Source organism: Clupea harengus, chromosome 21 (genome assembly GCF_900700415.2).
Source record: "Clupea harengus chromosome 21, Ch_v2.0.2, whole genome shotgun sequence".
NCBI classification, from domain to species: Eukaryota; Metazoa; Chordata; class Actinopteri; order Clupeiformes; family Clupeidae; genus Clupea; species Clupea harengus.
Window position 1 is genome coordinate 6,327,140 of NC_045172.1, and position 6,669 is coordinate 6,333,808.

Here is a 6,669-nt window from a genome sequence, read left to right on the forward strand (position 1 = left end):
AATTTGACACTGAATTTGTGTTTCTCAATGTTTATTATTAGAAAACATCAACACATCCACACACATTGTCCATGTCACAAGAGTCTTCATATCATATCCATCTGCCATGGAACAGCACCAGCTATAACAGTGCTCAGCTATGTTCAAGTTCAGTAGGCTACATCTACTTCATGCTGGCTCAAGCAAGCATATACCCTCCACTCCGCTTTTCGCTAGATTATGCAATGACCTTGCATGACATGATAGCATTGAATATGTAGATGTATAGTGCACAGAATAACGTTTGCAATGATGTAAGTTGCGTTTGTTGATCACGTATGTTTAATGTAGTAACTTGAACCACTTTATGTTCAATCTGTTTATTACCACGTAATCCAGCAATACAGTTTCATGCAGGTAGCTTTATCCAACTGCTAGCATGCAGGTAAACTTCCAACTGCCACCCAGACCAACCACCCACTCCAGACTACTGCTGCCACCTAGTGGCTTGAATGCTAAAATAGTAAATACACTTTACTACATCTCCCCCCTTTTAAGCAGGAACAAAATCTTAATGAGGTAAATTACTTAACACCCAACCGCAGGTCAGTATTCTCCAACAGCACTGTACCTACTAAATTTACAGAACAGAACAGAATTATTATTATTCATTATTATTATTTTTTTTTTGTTTTATGTATATCAGTGTGTGTGTTTGTGTGTGTTATCAGTCCTTGTCAGTCCATCACACAATTATGTGTCAGTGTATATCCAGTGTGTGCATCTTCATTTTCAGTATGTCTCAAAGTCCTCCAGATATGCAGGAGGCCGTCTCAAGCGTGATGAGTGTCTTCCCCCTGCATGAGGACTCTCTACCCTTTCCCCCAAAGTCCCTTGGTTCTCGTCCCTGTCAGGAACAGGCGCCGTCTCTGTGTCCTCCTGTTCAGAAGGGGTTACCAGTTCTGGTGTAGTAGGCCCTGACGACGGAGCTGCATCGGAACTAGGTGAAGTGTAGCCCCCCACTTCTACCTCAGGATTCTCCACAGGATAACACGCTCTTGAATGGATCTGGTCTACATGCCTCCTGACCACCCCGCCGTCCGCCAGCCTCACCTTGTAGGAGACTGGCCCTGTCGCTGTCTCTACATGTCCAGGAATCCATCTCGGTCCCGGGCCAAAATTCCTGGTGAGGACAGGATCCTCTTCTCCAAAATGTCGGCCTCTTGCCCTCCTGTCATGGTTTTCTTTCAGTTTTCCTTGTTTGTCTTGCACTCTCTTTTTCAGGTCAGGATGTATCAAATCCAGACAGCAGCGAAGTTTTCGACCCATCAACATTTCTGCGGGTGACAACCCTGTAGTGGTCTGTGGTGTTGTCCTATATGCGAATAAAGCTCTTGCCACTTTTGTTCTTAAAGAGCCCTCAGAACACTTCTTCATCATCCGCTTAAAAATTTGTACGGCTCGTTCAGCTAAACCATTGCTGGAGGGATGGTAGGGTGCTGATGTCGTATGCCGTATGCCATTTTTCTGCAGGAACTCCTTGAACTCCCCACTCATGAAACAAGTACCATTGTCTGACACTAATAGATCTGGTAATCCATGGTTACTGAAACTAACTCGCAAACATTCAATGGTGGTAGCTGAAGAGGAAGAAACTACTGGATATACATCCATCCACTTTGAGTGGGCATCAATGAGCACAAAAAACATTTTTCCCATGAAAGGGCCTGCGTAATCGACATGCAGCCTTTGCCAGGGCAGGGCCGGGCCGGCAAGTCCCACGGGTGAAGTGGAGCTACTGGTGGGTTATGCCTGTACTCCTGGCATGTGCTGCAGGTTTTCACCACATTCTCCACATCTTGGTCCAGCCTTGGCCACCACACATAACTCCTCGCCAACGCCTTCATACGAGATACCCCAGGATGGCATTGATGTAACTGCTTCAACACGCCACTTCGGCCTGGCTTAGGCACAATGACTCGTGCTCCCCAGAGCACACACCCGTTCTGCACACTTAATTCATTTTTTCTAACATTGTATGGCCTGAACTCCTCTCCCTCCATTTCTTGTGGCCACCCCTTCTGCACCATCTCCCTAACTCTCGCCAGCACTGCATCTCTGTTAGTCCATGATCTCACTTGGTCAGCTGACACCAGCGTAATGTCCGAATTCTCCAGCATGAGCACTCTCTCCTCTGGCCCTTCTGCTTTCTGCACCTCGGGTAATGGCAGGCGGCTGAGTGCATCAGCATTTCCATGATCCTTCCCTGGTCTGTAATGGATCTCATATTCGTATGCCCGTAACGTCACTGCCCATCTCTGAATGCGTGGAGAAGCCATCTGGGGAACTGCTTTCAATTCATTGAACAGTGACAGCAGCGGGTTATGGTCAGTCACAATTGTAAACCTACGGCCATAGATGTATTTGTGGAACCTCTGAACTCCGAAAATTACAGCTAAGCTCTCTTTATCTAGCTGAGAGTAATTGCGCTCAGCTTTGCTCAGTGTGCGAGACATGAATCCTATGGGCCTCTCTGCCCCATTAGGCATTTTGTGAGATAGCACCGCTCCTACACCATATGGAGATGCGTCACATGAAAGGATTATTTCCTTTGTAGGGTCATAATGGACCAAGACTTCAGCGGACTGCAGTAGTCTCTTTGACTCTTCAAATGCAGCTTGTTGTTCTGCTCTCCATCTCCACTCAGTGTCTTTACACAGTAGCTTTTGCACAGGAGCTAAAACAGTTGATAGGTTGGGCAGGAACTTATTGTAATAGTTTAGAAGACCCAAATAGACCTCTAACTCTGTCACATTTGATGGTGGTGGTGCATTTTCAATGGCTCGTACCTTGTCTGATATTGGGTGCAGGCCCATGGAGTCCACTTTGTGGCCCAGGAAAACCACTTCACTTGCCATGAACGTGCACTTGCTCCTCTTGAGTCGTAGCCCTGCATCCTGTAGTCGCTGCAAGACTACTTTCAAAGTGTGGAGGTGCTCTCGGTCATTTCTGCCCGTCAGCAGGATGTCATCCAGGAAAATCGCCACGTGTGGTATCCCCTGTAGGACTCCCTCAATCGTGCGCTGAAAAATAGCCGGGCTGGAAGAGACTCCAAAAGGTAATACTTTATAGGTGAAAAGCCCCTTGTGAGTATTCACCTTCACAAACTTCTTTGACTCCTCATCTAAAGCAATTTGATGATAAGCATGGCTCATGTCTAACTTGCTAAATTTCTCTCCCCCTGACAGGTTTGCAAACAAGTCCTCTATCCTGGGAATCGGGTATTGCTCAAGTTTTGACACTCTGTTAACAGTCAATTTATAATCCCCACACAGCCTCACAGTATTGTCAGGTTTCAAAACTGGAACCAGAGGAGCAGCCCATTCAGAGTATTTGACTGGCTCTATAACATCCTCTCTCCGCAATCGATCCAATTCAGCCTCAACTTTTGCTCTCATTGCATACGGCACTGGTCTTGGTTTGAAAAATCTGGGTGCTGCTTCCTTGTCCACATAGAGTTTTGCTGGTGGCCCCCTCAGCTTACCCAATTCCTCCTTAAACACTTCCTCATTTTGTGTTAGCACATCTTGCAATGTTTGTGCTTTTGCGCCCGTCAGGTGATTTATTGAGCTCCATTCTAAGCCCAGTTCTTTAATCCAGCCTCTCCCAAGCAGGTTTGGTGCATTTACATTTACATTTAGTCATTTAGCAGACGCTTTTGTCCAAAGCGACGTACAAGGGAGAGAATATTCAAGCTACGAGCAATAGAACCTGGCTGGCACTACCACCAGCGGCAAGTCTTTCCTTGTTTTCTTGTGTTTCACAGCGACAGTCACAGTTCCTAATATTTCCACTTTCTGTCCTGTATACGTCCTCAGTTTAATGGAACCATCTGCCAGTTCTGGCCTGATTTTCCCTGACCACAGCTTTTGGAAATCCGCCTCATTCATTACTGTCACCCCACAACCTGTGTCTACTTCAAACTTGGTTTTCTTGTCATTAACTGTCAATGTCATGGTGAGAGGTGCAACTTTTGGGATAACAGTGTCTCCTATGCTCTTCATCACAAACACATCCTCTTCCTCTGATTCACTCCCTTCTCTACCACTGACATGATGTGTTCTCTGGGGTTTCCCCCATTTTCTTGTCTGCTGTTTTTCCCCCTTTTTATCTAAGGATACATCCAGTGAGAATCTAGACTTACACATTTTCTGAATGTGCCCTGCCTTGCCGCTCTTCTAGTTTCTGATCGCGCAGCAGCCATTTTGTGCACGTCCTGGTTGCTTGCAGACGAGGACTCCGACAACTGAGTCTGCAATTCACGCACGTCTTTGTTGGCTGCTTCCATCGCCTGCGCGATTTTTAGAGCCTTATCAAAGGTTAGCCCAGTCACTAAAAAAAAAAACGACGTTGTATCTGTTCCTCTCCAATCCCACACACCAGTCTATCTCGCAGCATTTCGGTGAGCTTATCTCCATATTGGCAGTCGCTCGCAATTTTCCTCAACGCCGCAACATACTCCAACACAGTTTCCCCTGATTGCCTGGCTCTGGAGAAGAGCTTGAAACGCTGAACTATTTAATTGGGTTTTGGATTGAAGTGTTCCTTTAAAGGGGACATATTATGAAAATTCCACCTTTTTAGTGCTTCTACACGTTAATTTGGGTATCTGGCATGTCTACCGACCCAAAAACTCTGGAAAAAAACAACTCCCGCGATTTGTTATGGTTCTTGTACGTCAGAAACGTCATGCTTGAGTGCCAGCGAATGAGCTTCCTTAACAGTGTCCTGTCACAATGATTTGGGCGTCTCTCTTACATGGCCTTGGCCCGCCCCCTCTACACTCACTTATAGATAGGATCTTTGCCAAAGAATTTCACTTCATTTTTGAAAACCTCGGATACCTCTGTGGTCGGCTGCACAAGTCAGCACAGATCTGTACATAATGTCCCAGCCTCAGAAGAGACAAGAGTGAATTCATATTTAATGGTAATGTTCCGGAAAGAATTGGCAAAAGTCTGTTGGTGTGCGCAAGCCATTTTGAATTGGACTGTTTTACCAATTTGGGCCAATATAACGCTGGACTGGCAACAAGATTGACCTTGCAAGCGGGATCGGTACCATCTATTCGTCGCAGTACAGACGAGGCAATTGTAAGTATCTTTAAAAAAATATATTTTGACCGTTTAGTCAATAGTTTGGGCGGTTAGGGACGTTGCCAATGTTAGAGGGCTTGGGGGATGTTAGATAGCATGTTGCGTTTTGGGGAAATGTGTACTTGTATCTAATTTTCTCTAACAATAACTTTACCATTAGCGTGTAAGATCTAGCCTCGGGGCCGGCTGGTGTATATAGCTCTTGCAGTTTATTCGCTAAAGATGTGTGGCCAATATGATTTTCTCTGTTGGCTATGTGATTCCTTAGGCTAGTCATGTGCCTTGCACAGCAGTTCGTTTGATGTAATTCCTGTGAGAATTTACGTTTGCATGGGTATATAGTGCCTACCGCAAACAACACGATTACTGTGCACTAGTTTGGTAGTTGAAGGTTTTCGAGATTAATTGTTGACACAAAATAACCTGACAGTGAAAGGATAGGCTTTGTGTAAAAGTTAGCGACATTAGCATGTTGTACTGTGTAGGAGCCAACAGGTGGCTAACGCATTTTTGTGTGAACGGTTAAGCTAGCCTATTTGATTAATGCTTACTTATACAGTAGATAGTTCGTTTGGATATCTATGGAGTGGAATTTGTGTCGAAGTATATATTGTCTTTATGAGAAATAGTTCTCTCATCCAAAAAAAAATTCCTTGTGAAAGGGCTTTGTATTGGGGTAGGGAGAGATGTTAATAGTCCGCCTGCATATATGATTCAAGGCAATTAGCCCTCCTGTTGACACCTTTCGGGTTTCGACACAACAATGATAGGGTCATACATGTTAAATGGGAATTTATTTGTTCATGAACGACGTGATTAGCAGCTAAGAGACTCACCTGCATTTACCAAAACATGAATAACATTGCTGCTTTGTTGTTTAGGAAAGCACATCTAGGGTACGTCATGTCGCCTGCCAAACGGATTCACCAAAGATGTGCACAGTTGGCACGCAGCTTTCTGTGAAAACACTGCAACCTCACTACAAAAGTACAGGTTTGTTTACCCTCAGTTAGTTCATCATGTCATTGATTGTGTCTCCGTGTTAACGTTGTAACAGCATTTTATTAGTTGTGACTCCAAGGATACTGAATGTCTGTTTTATCATAGGCACACAGAAAACTGTGCCCTGCACTGATGTTGGTGTTGGAACCTCAGCTGTGGCCTTCAAAGCATCACAGCCATTCCTAACGTCGACACCAGTAAAGAGGCCAAGTAAGAGACCTCGCTTGGAGGAGGAAGAGGACAACCCTTTTGAGGGAAGTTCAAGTATGGATTTCGGAGAACCACAGGATTCTGGCTATGATCCCGATGACTCAGTCACAGTCTTGACTGAATCAGCAGATGAGACGTGAGTGACTCAATATTGAATATAAACATTTTTATAATCAGATGAATTACATTCCTACACTTATTTTTAGCTGTAGCAGCATGGAAGTTAATTTTTTTGGGTGAAATCTTTGTCTTTTTAATAGAATGGAATCTTCCAACCCTGTTCATAAGACACCCACATATATTGTCTATGAAAACTGCCTCC

The 6,669-nt window shown here is 44.7% G+C and overlaps 1 long non-coding RNA gene across 1 annotated transcript; it reads left to right on the forward strand.

Annotated features, from left to right (window-relative positions):
• The first annotated feature begins 4,622 nt into the window (after positions 1-4,622).
• LOC116218175 lies at positions 4,623-6,422 on the forward strand. Its single transcript, XR_004162715.2, has 3 exons — positions 4,623-5,132; positions 6,017-6,128; positions 6,243-6,422. It is a non-coding gene; the product is annotated as an uncharacterized LOC116218175 (long non-coding RNA).
• The last annotated feature ends 247 nt before the right edge of the window (positions 6,423-6,669 follow it).